Genomic DNA, 18,958 nt, shown 5'->3' with positions numbered 1-18,958 from the left:
GCCGGAGCTAACCACTTACGCCTTGGAGATCTTGTCATGCCCCGCAGCCAGCGTTCTGTCTGAACGTGTGTTCAGCGCTGCTGGTGGTGTGCTGACAGATAAGCGCACGCGGCTCTCCACTGATAATGTAGACAGACTCACGTTCATAAAGATGAACAAATCATGGATCCGAAACGACTTTTCTACCCCTGTGTCATCCTGGGGAGAGTAAAAGATGGATGATTGGTTAAAATCACCCTACCAACCGTTTTAAGCTTTCAAATTACTAATCATGTTTATCTGTATCTTGGCTGGAAAATAATTTGGGCTTTGTAGCAGTGTGCAGCACTGATTCTATTAGGCCATCTATAATAAGCTCCACCAGATTTAAAATTACTAATCATGTTTATCTGTATCTTGACTGGAAAATAATTTGGGCTTTGTAGCAGTGTGCAGCACTGATCCTATTAGGCCATCTATACTAAAGCTTCACCAGATTTAAAATTAATAATAATTTTTAGCTGCATCTAGCCCGGAAAATAATTTTGGGGCTCCGAGAAGCGCAAGACACATAAGTGCCTTCTTGCTGCACTACCTGCAGCATGACCCTCATATTGTCAGAATTCGAAGTAATCATGACTACTGGGTTGCCACACTCTTAGATCCCCCAAACTTTTCGATCAACCTTTTCATTTTAATAAAGACCAAAAAAATGGTCATTTTTGAAATTATAAGCATTAGCAGGTTGTTAGAAACTGAAATCAAACAGTTTTCAACTCAAAACTTTATTCTAGGTGATGTTACATTTTCACATAGGACCCCTTGTTCGAAAGGAGCTTCTGAACTCTCTCGTCCATTGAATTTGTCAGGTTTTGGATGGTTTCTGCTTCAATTGTTTTGCATGAGGACAGAATACCCTCCCAGAGCTGTTGCTTAGATGTGAACTGCCTCCCGCCATCATAGACACTCCTTTTAATGATGCTCCAAAGGTTCTGAATGGGGTAGAGGTTAGGGGAGCATGGGGGTCACACCATAAGTTTGTCCCCTTTTATGCCCATATCAGCCAGAGATGCAGATGTTTTATGTGCAGCATGAGATGGTGCATTATCATGCAAAAAAATGATCTTGCTGTGAAATACACGGTTCTTCTTCTTGAACCATGGCAGGAAGTGCTGTTTGAGAAAATCCACATACATTATGGAGTTCATCTTTAGCGCCTTCAGGGATCCTAAAGGGGCCGACAATCTCTCTCCCCATGATTCCAGCCCAAAACATTACTCCACCTCCTCCTTGTTGGCGCTGTAGCCGTGTTTGCGTGGGGTGTCCATCAACCAGCCATCCTCCACTCCATCCATCTGGACCATCGAGCGCTGCACGGCACTCATCCGTGAACAAAACAGTTTTGAAATCAGTCTTCATGTAATGTTTGGCCCACTGGAGCCGTTTCTGCTTGTGTGAAGTGGATAGAGGAGGTCGACAGGATGGCGTATGCACAGCTGCAAACCTCTGAAGGACCCTGCATCTTGTTGTTTGGGGGACGTTGGAGGCACCAGCAGCTTCAAAAACTTGTCTGCTGCTATGACAAGGCTTTTTTGCCGCTGCTCTTTCAACCTGACGTAATTGCCTGTAGGAAAGAGTCCTCAATTTGCCCTTATCAGCACGCACACGTGTGTACTGTGAATCAGCTACATACTTCTTGATTGCCAAGACACTTCATCCTGATCATCGCACAATGTTGATTGTAGTCATGCCTTGACCTAAACACTCCACAATTTGTTGCTTCTCAGCAGCCGACACATCCTTTTTCTTTCCCATTTTGGCAGAAAATGTAGGCTGCTTAATAATGTGAGAGAGCCTTCTTAAGTAGTCTTGCCTTTCATTGGACACACCTGCCAAACTAATTAGCACAGGTGTCTGCAATTGCTTACAGTGATATAAAGAGCCCTGACACACATCACCATCAATGAGTTTAACTGACAAACAAACAAATTCTTCCCTTATCACTCCTAAACACTTTTTGCATAATAATTTGGAACACAGTGTACATGTGCTTTTCCACAAAACACCAGTGGTTCACGTAGTGAATCTTACAGTTCTAACTTGCCAACCGTGGTCTGTATGGAGTTGTTCAATAAAGGGCCCAAAATTAAGATAACATAGATGGGAGAGGTCTCTATGAATAGGAATTCCTAAGTATTTGATACCCTGTGAGGGCCAGGCAAAGGGAAAGTTGGACTGGATGGAATCCTATATGGATTTGGGGAGGGAGACATCGAGGGCCTCAGACTTCGCTGCATTGATTTTAAAATTTGAGCATGTAACAAAGTGATCTATTTCAGCCATAACAGCATGGATGAATATATGTGATTGAGTGATATATACTAGGACATCATCAGCAAATAGAGAGCACTTGTACTCGGTGCCTCCCACCTCAATCCACCTAATATTGGGGTTATGGCGAATTGATGAGAGCAGGTGCTCCGTCACTAGGATGTATAAGAGAGGGGACAGAGAACATCCCTGCCTTGTCCCATTGGTGATTGTGAAAGGTGATGAAAATGTACTGACGCGCCCCCTGGGCCTTGGGACACCCGGAGCCGGACCCTTTTTGGTGGATGCTGGTGGTTGTAGTCTCCGTGGCGGCGACCCGGTTCCGTGGCTCAGGGCGGTCAAACCAGTGGCGGAACTATTTATGTGGTTTTGATGTTTAAATGTCCGACTACGCCACCCGTGGATTGCGGTCAGAGTGAACCGCCGCTGCAGGGCAGACCGCTGAGGCTGGTGTTGTGGGTGCAGCAGAGCGTAGCATAACTCCCCACGGGAGGAGTATAGCCTCAGGGCAGTGTATGCGGAGGATGGGGGTGATGGTGCAGGGCAGCAGCAGTAACGACACGGAGTCAGTGATGCAGTCCAGGGCCTTTACTCACAGTTCTTATTATCCAGACCACGTCTGCAGGTAACGGCTGCCCACGTCGTACTGTGCTCACCAGGTGAGGGGCTCAGACAACTCCCAGATAACTTTGGAGCGCTTCACAGGACCCCCTTTGTGTGTCCTTTGTCTGGCCTTTCTTACCAACCCTTCTGTCCGGCTGCCTCGGGCCTCCTCTTGGTAAACTTGGCGCCAGTTTCCCTGACCCTATGTGGTGCCTTCCTAGCGGGTGTAGCGAGGGGCTGCGCCACATAAAATGTCACAGCCTCCTGTTTCTAGCTGAGGGTCGTTTCCTGCCTCCACTAGTTTCGGGGACCGGTCTCCCCCTTTGGCCTGACCCCTCCACGCAGGTGGATTCGGGCGTGCGGTGGCGACTCGCCCGTCCGCACCCCTGGGATCCCTTCGTTCCTCATTCCTGGAGCCTTCTCCGCTCCTCTTCCTTCCTTCTCCCTCTTCCAGGCCTGGGCCTCTGTTACTAGGCCCGCCTCCGGAGCAGAGCTCATGCAGAGCCCCTGCTCCCTGCCACTTCTGCTCAGACTTCTCTGCACTGAACTAAGATGGTGCCCACCTTTTATACTCCCTTCTCAATGCACCCAGGAACTGCTTCCTCCCTGCTCCTGCACTACAGGGTTCCCCTTCCTCAGTGTTCCCTCCCCCCACTCCAGCCAGGGACAGGGACTGTCGTGCCCATCTCAGGGGCATATTGGTCGCCCTGCCCCACGGCAATGTGGTGTAATGCATGCAGGTGTCGGGTCCTGATCCACACTACATCCTTACCTGAGAGTGAGATATCACACCTCTGGGTGAGGTGCAATACCTCTGTAGCAACCGAGCCCTCAGGGTGCTACAGTTCCATTTATCTTCAGCCTAGGTGACGTATTGCGATACAGGGCCGTGATTTTGGCTATAAAAGGGTCCCCTAGACCCCTACCCCAAGCATTTTAAGAGAATCATATATGGCGTGCCAGGAGACTCTATGGAATGCTTTCTCAGCATCCAACGAGAGTATCTAATTGCAAATTTTTAACTGCATCTAGCCCAGGAAATACTTTGTGCCTAGTAGCAGTGTCTGCTAGTCAGCGGATTATCCCGGCTGTTAAGCAAGCTACACCACCTGTAGTTTGGACACTTAATTTTTTCAAAGGAAATGCTTCGGGACCACGGGATACTCAGTGAAGAGCATCAGGAGGCACCCCAAGGCATAGGGGCTGGGACTGGCAGTAGGATGCCTTGCGGTGGACAGCCGAGCTCGATCCTTATAAAAGCTTTTTAACTGCAGCAGCTTTAGTGGACGCTACTGGAGCTGGAATTACGCGGCTGCTGGCATGAGACTTGCCCTCCAATAGATCCTTGTAAATGGATTTAAAGTGTATTCATTCAAATTAGAGAGACAATTTAAATTAAAAAGCTTAGAGCTGCCTCCACCACAGGGGGGCTCGCTCGACCCACCAGCGGACAGGCACCAGTATTGGGAGAGGGGGGCTGGCCGTCAGGGTTCACCGCGGCTCTGGCACAAACCCGGCGACGCGGAGGTGGCACGGGCAGGAGCGGACTGAACGTGTCGGCTTCTCACTTTTTGGATTTTAGAAGGGCATGACATGCCTATATCTGTGTCTCCCCCTCCTTTTACTCCTCCACCTCTTTTCTTTTCGCATGACAATATGTACTTGTCACTTTTCCATGTGTTAGTTGTGTCTTCTGAGCAGTTTGTCAGCTTTTGGACACCTTTGAAGGTGTTTTCTATGTGTTTCTATGTGTTTTTGTTTGCCTGCCATTGGTTTTAACGGTGTTCGAAGGTGTTCGACGAACAGTTCGACGAACAGTTCGGCGAACACACGGGTGTTCGACGAACCGAACCGAACTCGAACACTACGGGGGTGGCTCAACACTAGTAATGAGCTAAAGCTTTAGTGACTTCATTATGTAGGTAAACATATGTGGAAGGGGACTCAAACAGATGGGGAATTTTAGAGTTCTTTGAGAATGTTATTTTTTTTTTTGTTATTCCTAGAAAACACATTTTAACATAAAAAAGAATGTATCATATTTACATGCAAAAGATCCTGGCTTTACAGAGATGTCCTTTAGGCTACGGTCACATGAGCGATGATTCTCTCTTCCGTAATGACACCTAGCTCAAACTCTGACCAGAACCGAGTGTCATCTTACTGTGATTTGATTCTCTCACATGAGAGAATCGTATCACAGGTGTGCAGGAGACGGAGAACTTAATTTCCCCATCTTGTCCATTGTCTCTGTTTGCGTAAATCAGACTGCACTCGGATGACATCCGACTGCAGCCCGATGTTTTAAACGCACCCATAAACTTGAATCCGTTTTGCAGAGCTAATCGTAGCATGGTGCAATTTTTTCCGCAGACTGCTTTGACCCGTAGAAAAAAAACGTAGCTCTGCACTGCCCCATTGCAGAATATTGGTCCGAGTGCTATTAGATAAATCATCACATAGCACTAGACCAAGTTATACACTCGTGTGAGATAGTCCTTAGGCATATTCTTCTGCCCGATCTAACATTGCTCATGTTGCAACAGAAAAGCACACTGGGCGGAATAGATTTTGACGCAACCATATAACAACCAGTATGTTTCACGCCTAGGTCCCATTGAAATGAATAATGCATGATTTTCGCGGGACCCTGTCTAATAGCCTCGGCACCTGTACCGTCCAGCATCCAGTTACGTCTTTACTGCTGTGAAATGCTAGTAAGCACTTGGACCTTTTCAGTTGATTGGACTCCATAACCCCTGTACATCATGTACACTAGACAGCATTTTATATTTATACGTTTCAGTTCAGCTTGATTCAAGTAAAAGTAAAATAAGTACCATCCTTAGACAAGACCATACAACTGTGCTAGGATTGCACAAAAAATCCACAAACCAATCTAGACAAACACATAAATCGCGTTTACTCCTGCACTGTAATATGGTAGGCAAGAAGACGATATAATCTCTTAAGACATCACTAGGCAGAATAAAAGGGCTATAATAACAGTCTATACAACTTGACAGAAGGGTAGATTGCGCTCATTTATAAAAGTTTGCTGCTTGATAGTTTCAACAAGGGCTACTAGCCGTACACAATAATACACAGGTAATAGATGCTGCCCACAAAAGACAGACACTTTATGCGATACTTAAAAGACATATGCTTGCTCTAAAATACTACAGAAAATGATAACAATTTGTGCCACATGTTTTACAGCACAGCAATTTTTTTTTATAGAAATTTACAGCACACCATTAATTTTTATGGGACCACAAATCTGGCAAAGTGAGTGTATATGGCTCTAGCTATATACTAGTACAGTAAGGAAGACGAACACTCAGTCCACTTCTCCTCTTGCTAAGTGTATGTGTTTTATGTGGTTCTATTCATCTGGGCAATACTAATTTTAAAACCTTTGGTTAATAGAATAAATTTAATAAAAGCCCTGAGAATAAGGGTATATATGGCAGTAAAAGGTTGTCACAATTCTGGTCCAAGTTGTACCGGAACACAAAAAAAATGTAATCCAAGGTTTTAAATAAAATGAAATATCAGCTATGGGCAAATGTTTATTCCCAATGTATAAGTGCTAATCAAGCAAGGAATAATTAAAACATATATTTATTAAAAGTTATTAAAAAAATAAACGACATAAAGTGCTAAGTGCTCGTGTAACATAAGTAGGGTCAGCATGATGAGTAATTGTTATGGTTTAAATAGGGGACCCATAATTTCCGTCAGGAGGTCCGCAGGTCCACATATTTGGTTTGGCACATTTTTTATAAACCTCTTTTTGTGCCCATGATTACAGGATAATTAATAATACCCATCTTTTGCAGTCTGTTTGAGAGGAGTTTGTTTTCCCAGTTCCCATTTATAAACTATATAGGAGAGAATCTTGCATGTACTAATTTAGGGTAAACTGATAGGGCAGGAAGTGTATGGCCTATACGATTTAACCGGCACGAAGACCGAGGTTAATGTGGGTCTTATTATGATGTTGCTATGTATGTAGATCGCCATGTGCCGGTTTTTGAATTATAAATTACCTAAGTGATATGGTTGATGGGGCGCATCACAGGAAGTGAGGAGTGCGGTCCACCAGCTGTAGTTGTGCGTTCCAGCCCGCTTGGAGACGGCACACGTCACTTCCGGTTGTGGAGCATCATGGGACCGGAAGTGCGTCATAGTGTGTAACCGCTAATGCGGTGAATGTATAAAACAGAACGGACACAAACAGTTGGGCAGCAGCTGATAGCGTGGGCTTCCCGAGAGCACGGACGGTCATAACGTTTGATCTTAACTACCGGAATCCATAGCCCCTGATGAATTGAGAAACGCGTCGGGACGTTCCATCTTGATCTGCTGGATCACCTATGTATTGGGAGGAAATTTGGAGCGTCTGGGTGAGAGCTTTCTTTTAAACACAGTGGAGATAAGTCCTAATGGCAAAAGGGGCACCCTATCTATATGGCTAATGTGTTAGGAGGATTACATAGGCTAATGTGGTTCACACAATGTATTTGGATATAATAGACATTGTTGTCAATACTACATTTTGATCTATTTTTTTTAAAAAGGATTATTTATGAGAATCCATTGTATAAGGGTGATGTTTATTGGTGGATTTAGAATGAATGATATATAATATTGCCATGGACGAATGGTGGTGTCTTCATTTGTAAGGAAGCATCTCCCGGTACATTTGTGTGTTCATTTCGGTTACAAGAGCACTTAGCACTTTATGTCGTTTATTTTATTAATATATTTATTATTTATTAAAAGTTATGTTTTAGTTATTCCTTGCTTGATTAGAACTTTTGAATAAAATTAGGCAACGTTCCCATGATGAGGTTTTGGTGTGTTTTTGATGCTGCATATTTTTTCTGCATCAAAAATGCATGTTTCAAATCCACAAAATGTCAATTTCTCTTGCGGATACGCTGAGTTTTCTGTGCTGATTTTCCTCATAGACTTGAACTAGATACAGAAAATCCGCAGGTAAAAAAATGCACATGCGTTTTTAGTGCAATTCCACAGCGGAAAAGCATCAAAAACGTGTGTAATCCACACCTAAGTATATTTTTAAAGTTTTGTCAAAGCCAAATACCAGGAAGTATCAAAAACAAAGCAGCATTACTTTAAGCATGCCATATCAAAAAGAGACAAAAAACACAGCGTAAAAAAAAGTGCTAAAAACGCTTAAAAAACAGCACACAAACGCAATGAAAAACCGCAAGTAACCCAATTTAAATAATAAGTGCAGAAATGGTGTTGACATTCTGCAATATCAAAAACTCACCAAAAGCTCATCGTGGGAATATAGCCTAATAGTTGATGCTAAATTATTATTATTATTTATTATTATAGCAACATTTATTCTATGGCGCTTTACATGTGAAAAAGGGGTATACATAGCAAAAACATTTACAATAATCTTAAACAAAACGAGATGGCGACTGGTACAGGAGGAGCGAGGACCCTGCCCGCGAGGGCTCACAATCTACAAGGGATGGATGAGGATACAGTAGGTGAGAGTAGGGCTGGTCATGGAGCGGTATGGTGGAGTGATTGTTAATGCAGGTTGTAGGCTTGTCGGAAGAGGTGGGTTTTCAGGTTCCTTTTGAAGGTTTCCATGGTCAGCGAAAGTCTGATATCTTGGGGTAGAGAGTTCCAGAGTAGGAGGGATGCACAGGAGAAATCTTGTATGCAATTGTGGAAAGAGGAGATTAGAGGGGAGTAGAGAAGGAGATCTTGTGAGGATCGGAGGTTGCGTGCGGGTATTTACCGAGAGACTAGGTCAGAGATATATGGAGGAAACAGATTGTGAATGGCTTTGTAGGCCATGGTTAGGGTTTTGAACTGGAGTCTCTGGGCAATGGGGAGACAGTTAAGAGATTGACAGAGAGGAGAGGCCGGGGAATAGCAGGAGGACAGGTGGATTAGTCGGGCAGCAGAGTTTAGGATAGATTGGAGGGGTGCATGAGTGTTGGAAGGGAGGCCGCAGAGCAGGAGGTTGAGGTAGTCGAGGCGGGAGATGATGAGGGCGTGCACTAGAGTTTTTGCAGATTCATGGTTGAGGAATGTGCGGATCCGAGAGACATTTTTAAGTTGGAGTCGGCAGGAAGTGGAGAGGGCTTGGATATGTGGTTTGAAGGAGAGTTCAGAGTCCAAGGTTACCCCAAGGCAGCGAGCTTGAGGGACTGGGGAGAGTGGACAGCCATTGATGTTGATAGATAGGTCAGTTGGGTTGAATGAGATGGCGGAAAGATGATGAATCCTGTTTTGTCCATGTTAAGTTTTAGAAATCTAGCAGAAAAGAAAGATGAAATAGAGGACAGACATTGTGGGATTTTGGTGTGTCGTCGGCATAGAGGTGATAATGAAAACCATGAGACTATGAGCTGTCCCACGCCTAGGGTGTAGATGGAGAAGAGTAGGGGTCCTAGAACTGAACCTTTGGGGACACTGACAGATAGGGGGTGAAATGAGGAGGTGGTGTGTGAGTGGGAGACACTGAATGTCCAGTCTGTTAGGTATGAGAAAATCCAGGATAGGGCCAAATCTGTGATGCCAAGAGATGAGAGAGTCTGGAGTAAGAGGGAATGGTCCACTGTGTCGAAGGCAGATGACAGGTCCAGGAGGAGGAGGACAGAGTAGTGTCGCTTGGATTTGGCGGTTAGTAGGTCGTTGGTGACTTTAGTAAGTGGAGTTTCAGTAGAATGGTGCGGTCGGAAACCAGATTGTAGGAGGTCAAAGAGGGAGCAGGAGGAGAGGTGGGAGGACAGTTCAGAATGGACATGTTGTTCCAGTAGTTTTGAGGCATAGGGGAGAAATGATATGGGGCGATAGCTAGTCAGACATGATGGGTCAAGGGAGGGCTTTTTGAGGAAGGGTGTGATCGAGGCATGTTTGAAGCATGAGGGGAAGACACCAGTTGTTAGTGACAGGTTGAAAAGGTGGGCTAGGGTTGGGATGAAGATAGTGGTAAGGTTTGGGATGAGGTGGGATTGGATTGGGTCAAGTTCACAGGTGGTGAGGTGTGATTTGGAGAGTAAAGAGGAAAGTTGATCTTCAGTAATGGTGGAGAAGGTGGTTATGGAGGAGGAGGATTGAGTAGGTGTGGGGAGGGGCCGTGGGGACTTTAGGCAAAAGCTTTGTCTGATGGTGTCAATCTTCTGCTTGAAGAATGAGGCAAAGTCTTCAGGTGAAATAAGAGGAGAGGAGGAGAGGGAGAAGGCACTGGGGGATGGAGAAGAGAATTGAAGGTGTTGAATAGCTGTTTAGGGTTGTGAGACAGGGAGGATGAGAAGTATGTGTGTTTTGCTGCAGTGAGTGTGAACTTGAAGGTAGTGAGGGACTGTTTGAATGCGATGAAGTGCTCATTGGACTGGGACCTTTTCCATCTATGCACAGCAACCCTGGAGGCCCTTCGCAGTTCTTTAATTAGGCTGGTATGCCAGGGTTGTCTGTTGATTGTGGGAGCTTTGGTATGTGTGAGGGAGGGTGACCGAATTGAGAGCTGCAGCTGTTGAGGTATTGTATAAAGTGGCAGCAACATCTGCTTCATGTAAAGACCTAATGTCTGTAAGAGGGAGAAGGGATTCAGAGAGTGAGTGTAGGTAAAGGTGTTTAAGATTTCTGCGAGGGTGTGCAAGTTTGTGGAGTGGGGAATGGTGCCCTGGAGAGGGTAGAGAATGTAAGTAGGTTGTGGTTAGAAAGAGGGAGAAGTGAGTTAGAGAGGTTAGATAGGGAACAGAGGCGGGTGAAGATGAGGTCCAGTGTGTGGCCATCTTTGTGGGTGGCTGCAGAAGACCAATGATTAAGGCCGAAGGAGGAAGTGAGGGTTAGAAGCTTAGAAACAGCTGAGAGGGAAGTGTCAATCGGGAAGTTGAAGTCACCCCTGAGGATAGTGGGGATGTCAACGGAGAGGAAATGAAGTAGCCAGGTGGTGAAGTGGTCAAAGAAGGTGGTGGTTGATCCTGGGGGGCGGTAAATGACAGCCAGTTGGAGGTTGGAGGGGGGAGTAGATGCGCATACATTGCACCTCAAAAGAGGGGAGAGTAATGGAGGGCAGCAGTGGGATTTGGGTGAAGGAGCAGTTATCTGATAGGAGGAAACCTATTCCTCCACCATGCTTGCCGGTGGGGTGGGGGTGTGTGGGAAAGGTGGAATCCACCATACGAAAGTGCAGCAGGAGAGGCCTGCAATAAATTGACCATTATGTCACCAGAACATAGTGTGCCTCACAGGAGAAGTTCAAGTTCTTTAAAATAAAAAAACACTCATCTGTTAATTGCTATTCTCTTCAATAGAAAATGAGCTGCAGCACCCAAGAATGGCCATTACAAAAAGCCATACATCCGGCCATAGCAGGAGCTGCAAATAGCTAAACGGTGGGGGTGCCAGGTCAGACTCTGGTCGATCTGATACGAACGACCTATACTTAGCATAGGTCATCAATATATAAATCCTGGACATCCCCTTTAAGACGCCTATATACAGTCCAATAATTAATCAACCTAAATAGTGTTTGTAAAAATAATTATTCCAGATCATTTGCCGGGATAAACATGGCAGAGATCAACCTATGAACAATCAAAACACTAGTTCATCAGCTAATCAGATCATTTATCCAGGCCTACAAGCAATCACTGTCTTGAGCTCCCCTAACTTCCAAGTTAACACAGCAGCAAATTAGCAAAAGGTCTTCTCTGTACAGTTTGCATCAATCCACGAGGGCGGGGGCTTAAAACACTACTACGGTGTTATTTTTAATGTTACAACCGGAGTCGTATCACTAATATAAGTTCTTTGCCCATAGTAATATACTTACCTGCTGCCATCTTCTTCTGTTTTCGGTGCCGCTCCGGTCGTCTCCTGCAGTTTGTGACCTGCTAGATTGCTCCAGTGTTTGCTGGGAAAGCCATAGGTCACTTCTCAAAATAAGTCAATGAGACCGAAAACGAGGCTTTCAAAGACTGTTGTTTAAAGAAATACCTAAAGTCTGGAATAAAAATTCTATATGGCCAGTGTAAGGGGGTTGATACTCACTCAGCTGCTTTCAATGTAGTCACAGGACTCAGTTTATTTGAAAATGCCCAAGGTGGGTTTATTTGGACTTCATAAACCGCACTCTCCAGGTAAACGAAACATAGCCTTGTCCGGCACAAAGTAACAAAACAAGAAAACAGTCCATACAGTGCTGCGGGTTCGCCCGCTACCAGTCAGTGTCCTGTAGCACAGACAATCTGAAGGTCTCCACACCTCCAGCCACAGACACTCAGTCTCTATTTTATACACATGCCCTGGGGTGGGGATATGTGAGCAGTCAATCCCGCCCAACTCTTATGACTGCTCGTAAAAACGCGCCCTATTAACCCTCTCAGCACTAAATGTGCTAGAGCATGCTTTCTCGGTTTTAGATCACCGAAGCTACCAAGCTGGGAGATACATATCTCCCTTCAAGGAACTGTCCGGCGGCCATCTACACCAGGCAAGCAAAGTGAATATTACAAATCATTTGAAAAAAACAAATAATAATACAAATAATAATAAACAAAGTTTATTATTGACTCAAAATATACAAAAAATAATATACACAAGTTAAGAACAAAGATGCCTCACAGCTTGAGGAACACATGAAATGGACGTGAACATAATGCATGTGTGAACTAGGTTGCCGTGTTATAATCCCAGTGAAGTACTAGCATCCATACATACAGTGGGTGAAATAAGTATTGAACACGTCACCAATTTGCCAAATAAATATATTTTTAAAGATACTATTGACATGAAATTCTCACCAGATGTCAGTCATAACTAGTGTTGAGCGATACCTTCCGATATCAGGAAATATCGGATCGGATTGGATCGGGCCGATACTCAAAAAGTATTGGATATCGCCGATTCCGATACCGGAAACCAATGCAAGTCAATGGGACAGAAATATCGGAATGAAAATAAATCCTTTCTTTCCTTGTAGGTTAATTCTACATGAAGGAAAACAACTAACAATAATGTAGAATGTATTGGGGGAGGTGGTTGCCCAAATCGATGGGAACAGTGCTCACAGTGAAACATGAAAAGCCGGCAATTCATCAGCGGCATATACCGGTACCCGACAATTTAGAACAGAAAGAATAGAGCTTCACACATAGATTAGATAGAAACATGTCAGTCACATATATAATAAGTACAGTGACAGTGTTGCTTACTGTACTTGTCATTTAGTGTTAAAATAAAGGATTTATTAAAAAAAAAACGGGCGTGGGGTTCCCCGTAATTTTAGTCTCTAGCGGAGGTTAAGCAGACGGCTGGGGCAGATGTTTGAAGCCTGGGAAGGGGGTAATACCCATGGAGCTTCCCAGGCTACTAATATCAGCCCCCAGCTGAATACCTAGCCTTTACTAGCTATTAAAATGGGGGACCTCAAAAAAAAAAATGACGTGGGGTCCCCCCTATTTTAATAGCTAGCAAAGGCTAGGCAGACAGCTGGGGGCTGATATTAATAGCCCAGGAAGGGAGCCATGAATATTGGCCCTCTCCCCGGCTAGAAACACCAGCCGTCAGCCGTCCCAGAAATGGCGCATCCATAGGATGCGCCAATTCTGGCACTTAGCCTCGCTCTTCCCACTGCCCTGTAGCGGTGGCAGTGGGGTAATAGGGTTGGGGTTGATGTCAGCTTATAATGCCAGTTGACATCAAGCCCAGGTTAGTAATGGAGAGGCGTCTATAAGACACCCCCATTACTAACCCCATAGTCAAAGTTACAAAAAAACACAAACACCCAGAATAAATTCCTTTAATTTAAATAAAGACACAATTCTTTATTGTTCTAAATTAAACCATACCTACCATCACGCCCATTCCAGCTGAAGCCAATGTCTTCTGCAATAAAAGAAAAATAATAAAGCAACATCATCCTTACCTTTCGATGGTTCCCAGGACAGCTCCAGCTCTGCTACATCGAGATGACAGGCTGGATCGCAACAGAACGCTGCCATCCAGCCTGTCATCCCGCAGACACTGAGAAGCGCAGGCTTGCTTGCGCTCCTCAGTGTCAGGCTGTGACGGCATCCAGATGAGCCGAGGTCATGTCCAATGAACTCAGCTCACCTCATGCACGTCACTGACAGCGTGGGAAAAGTCTGCCTAGCCTTTGCTAGCTATTAAAATAGGGGGGACCCCACGTCATTTTTTTGGGGGGTCCCCCATTTTAATAGCTAGTAAAGGCTAGGTATTCAGCTGGGGGTTGATATTAGTAGCCTGGGAAGCTCCGTGGGTATTATCCCCTTCCCAGGCTTCAAACATCTGCCCCAGCCGTCTGCTTAACCTCCGCTAGAGACTAAAATTACGGGGAACCCCACGCCAATTTTTTTTTAATAAATCCTTTATTTTAACACTAAATGACAAGTACAGTAACCAACACTATCACTGTACTTATTATATATGTGACTGACATGTTTCTATCTATCTAATCTATGTGTGATGCTCTATCTTTCTGTTCTAAAGTGTCGGGTACCGCTGCTGAATTGCCGGCCGGCTTTTTTAAAGAGACGGTGCATGAAAACACTATTATTCTTTTTAAATAAATCCTTTACACTAAATGACAAGTACAGTAATCAACACTATCACTGTACTTATTATATATGTGACTGACATGTTTCTATCTATCTAATCTATGTGTGAAGCTCTATTCTTTCTGTTCTAAATTGTCGGGTACCGGTGTATGCCGCTGATGAATTGCCGGCTTTTCATGTTTCACTGTGAGTACTGTTCCCATCGATTTGGGCAACCACTGTAATGCCACAACCACCATGGCTGTGGCATTAACGTCTTAAAAAAATATTAATTCCTGCTATTCCATTTAATTGTAATGTAAGGGAGATAATGTAATGTCAGCGCTTGAGCAGGAGAATTCTCCCACGCTGGTATGGCATTGAGATGACAGGCTGGTTCGCAGCTGAGCGCTGCCATCCAGCTTGTCATCCTTCAGAGACACTGCAGAGCGCAGGCATTATGTGAACTTCCGATTCCGGTATTCGATATTGTAAAAGTATCGGAACTCAGTATTGGAACTCCGATACAGCGAATATCGGTCGATACCCGATATTTCAGTATCGGAATGCTCAACACTAGTCATAACCCATCCAATCCACACAGGCAAAGAAATCTAACCATAGATGTCCATAAATTAAGTTATGTGTAATAATGAGAAATGACACAGGGAAAAAGTATTCAACACGCTTACTGAAATTTATGTAATACAATACAAAAACCTTTATTGGTGATGACAGCTTCAACATGCTTCCTGTGTGGAGAAACTAGTAGCATGCATTGGTCAGGTGTGATTTTGGCCCATTCTTCCACATAAACATTCTTCAATGAACTCTGAGTTTTATTTCCTTCTACACATATGCTATCGGATTCAGGTCAGGTCTCTGAAACCAATTGAGTTTCCTTGGCTGTATGTTTGGGATCAGTGTCTTGCCAAAATGTCCACCCTCATTTCATTTCCATTGTCCTGGCAGATGGCAAAAGATTTTTATCAAGAATGTCTTGGTACATTTGTCCTTCCTTCAATTATATGAAGTTTGCCAGTGCTTTATGCTAAAAAACAGCTCCACACCATGATGCTGCCACCTCCAAACTTCACTGTTGGTACGGTGTTTTTGGGGTGATATGCAGTGCCTTTTGGCCTCCAAACATGGTGTGTATTATGGCATCTAAAGAATTCAATTTTGGTTTCATCTGACCAGGACTATATCCTCCCAGTATTTCACAGGCTTAACTTCAAAAGCACTTGAACATGCTTTTTGTTCAGCAATGGAGTTATGCGTGGTGAGCGTGCATATAGGCCATGAAGATTAAGTACATCTACTATATAATTGTCTTATCCTGTCTGTCTGTCTGTCCTGGAAATCCCGCGTCGCTCATTGGTCCGGCAGCGGCCAATCAGCGCCGCGGGATTTCTGAAAAAAGATGGCGGCCATTAGCGGCTCATCTGCGGGACGGAGGTCAGCGGCGATGCAGCGGGGAGATGAGCGGCGCTAGCAGCACAACTACCCCGACCGGCGCCGCTGACCTCCATGCGGCTAACGTCGGAAGATCAGCGGCTTGGCCCGCTAATCTCCCGACAGCAAGTGTGAACGGAGGACTGGGGAGCGGCACCGCCGGTCGGGATGCTTCTGCTGCGAGCAGCCGCTCATCTCCCCGCTTCTCGCAGCATAAGGAGCCGCACAGACAGCGCCGCTCCCCGGTCCTCGCTAATACAAAGCAGCACAAGCAGCGCCACTCCCGGGCCCACACTAATACGACGCTGATTGGTCGCGGTGGCCGGCCGCGACCAATCAGCGAGATGGGCGGCAAATGTAAACACCGCTGTGCTGATTGGTCGCGGTGGCCGGCCGTGACCAATCAGCGAGATGGGCGTCAAATTTAAACGCCGCTCTGCTGATTCATCGCAGCCGGCCACCGCGACCAATCAGCGAGATGGCCGGCAAATTTAAACGCCGCTCTGCTGATTGGTCGTGGTGGCCGGCCGCGACCAATGATCGAGATGGGCGGCAAATTTAAACGCCGCTCTGCTGATTAATCGCGGCCGGCCACCGCGACCAATCAGCGATATAAGCGGTAAATTTAAACGCCGCTCTGCTGAATGGTCGCGGTTGCCGGCTGCGACCAATCAGCGATATAGGCTGCAAATTTAAACGCCGCTCTGCTGATTGGTCGCGGTCGCCGGCTGCGACCAATCAGCGATATAGGCTGCAAATTTAAACGCCGCTCTGCTGACTGGTCGCGGTGGTCGGCCGCGACCAATCAGCGAGATGGGCGGCAAATTTAAACGCCGCTCTGCTGATTGGTCACGGTGGCCGGCCGCGACCAATCAGCGAGATGGGCGGCAAATCTAAACGCTGCTCTGCTGATTGGTCGCGGCCGCCCGCAACCAATCAGCGAGATTGGCGCCAAACTTAAACAACGCTCTGCTGATTGGTCGCTGATGCCATACGCAACCAATCAGCGAGATTGGTGCCAAATTTAAACAACGCTCTGCTGATTGGTCGCGGACGGCAGCCGCGACCAATCAGCGATATGGGCGGCAAATTTAAACCCCGCTCTGCTGATTGGTTGCGGTGGCCGGCCGCGACCAATCAGCAGTATTGGCGCCAAATTTAAACACCGCTCTGCTGATTAGTCGCGGTCGCCGGCCGCGACCAATCAGCGATATTGGCGGCAAATTTAAACACCGCTTTGCTGATTGGTCGTGGTGGCCGGCCGCGACCAATCAGCCATATTGGCGCCATATTTAAATACCGCTCTGCTCATTGGTCGCGGTTACTGGTCACGAATAACCAGCATTATTGGCGACAAATTTAAACACCGCTCTGCTGATTAGTCGCGGCCGTGACCAATCACCATTATTGGTGCCAAATTTAAATAACGCTCTGCTGATTGGTCGCGACCGCCGGCCGCAACCAATCTGCATTATTGCCGCCAAATTTAAACTCCGCTCTGCTGATTAGTCGCGTTCGCTGGCCGCGACCAATCAGCATTATTGGCGCCAAATTTAAACCCCGCTCTGCTGATTAGTCGCGACCGCCGGCCGTGACCAATCTACGATATAGGCGCCAAATTTTAACACCGCTTTGCTAATTGGTCGCGGTTGCCGGCCTCGACCAATCAGCGATTTTGGAGCCAAATTTAAATACCGCTCTGCTGATTGCGCCTGGTCGGCCGCATACCTATTCTAGAATACCCGATGCGTTAGAATCGGGCCACCATCTAGTAACTTATAGTTTTCTTTGAAACAAATGTTACTGCTGATTCCAGGTCTTTCTGTAGCTCTCTACGTGTGTTCCCTGGCTCTTGGGCAACTCTTCTGATAATTCTTTTCACTCCTCTGTCTGATTTCTTGCAGGGAGCACCTGGTCGTGGCTGGTTTATGGTGAAATGATGTTTTTTCCACTTCTGGATTATGGCCCAAGCAGTGCTCACTGGAACCTTCAGTGGTTTAGAAATTCTTCTGTAACCAATGCCATCGGCATGTTTTGCAACAATAAGGTTGCGAATGTCCTGAGACAGCTCACTGGTTTTAATCATCATGAGATTTTTCTTGAGTGGCACCTTGGTAATGAGACACCTTTTTATAGGCCATCAGTTGAACCAGCTGATATTATTTTTCTCTAAGTGGCAGGATTGTTTTCCAATTACTGATAGATTTCACCTGGTGTCATTACTTTCCATGACTTTTTGCACCTGCTTTCTTCATGTGTTCAATACTTTTCCCCTTTGTCATTTCTCATTATTACACATAACTTAATTTAAGGACATCTATGTTTTGATTTCTTTGCCTGTGTGAACTGGATGGGTTGTTACCAACATCTGGTGAAAATTCCATGTCAATAGCACCTTTATTATTATTATTTATTATTATAACACCATTAATTCCATGGCGCTTAACATGTGAAAAAGGGGTATACACCTTTAGAAATATATATTTACTTACAAAATTGGTGACGCGTTCAGTACTTATTTCATCTGCTGTATATATGCATTTTGTCAGGGAGCGGCATGACATACTCGATCATGGACACTTCGGGGATATTCATGGGCACAATAGTACTGTTCAATAGTGGGTCTTTATCGAGGACACAGGTGTATGTCAGATCCAATGTCCCTCTACCCCATGGGGACCTGACATACACCTATGACCTTGATAAAGACACAATATTAAACAGTACTATTGTGCCATCAGGAAATTTACTTTGGCTTATACATTTTTTAATCTACACTAGTATAAACTCATCTGATCCATGATAATGATTATTTTATATGGATGCTAGTACTTCACTGGGATTAGAACACTGCAACCTAGTTCACACATGTATTATGTACATACAGGTCCATTTCATGTGTCCCTCAAGCTGTGAGGCATCTTTGTTCTTTACGTGTGTATATTATTTTTTGCATATTTTGAGTAAAGAATAAATTTTGTTGTTTTCTTAAATTATTTGGAATATCGACTTTGCTTGCATAGCCA

The 18,958-nt window shown here is 45.2% G+C and overlaps 1 protein-coding gene across 7 annotated transcripts in view; it reads right to left on the bottom strand.

Moving 5' to 3' along the window:
* Window positions 1-18,958, bottom strand: part of ULK4 (unc-51 like kinase 4) — a 988,030-nt gene that overhangs the window by 610,134 nt on the left and 358,938 nt on the right. The gene's annotated exons all lie outside the window — the stretch shown is intronic.

Source organism: Phyllobates terribilis, unplaced genomic scaffold (assembly GCF_046119375.1).
Source record: "Phyllobates terribilis strain yellow unplaced genomic scaffold, ASM4611937v1 Scaffold_4__5_contigs__length_816908805, whole genome shotgun sequence".
Classification (NCBI taxonomy): domain Eukaryota; kingdom Metazoa; phylum Chordata; class Amphibia; order Anura; family Dendrobatidae; genus Phyllobates; species Phyllobates terribilis.
The sequence above is the reverse complement of the archived record's forward strand: the minus strand, read 5'-3'. Positions and strand labels throughout refer to the sequence as shown.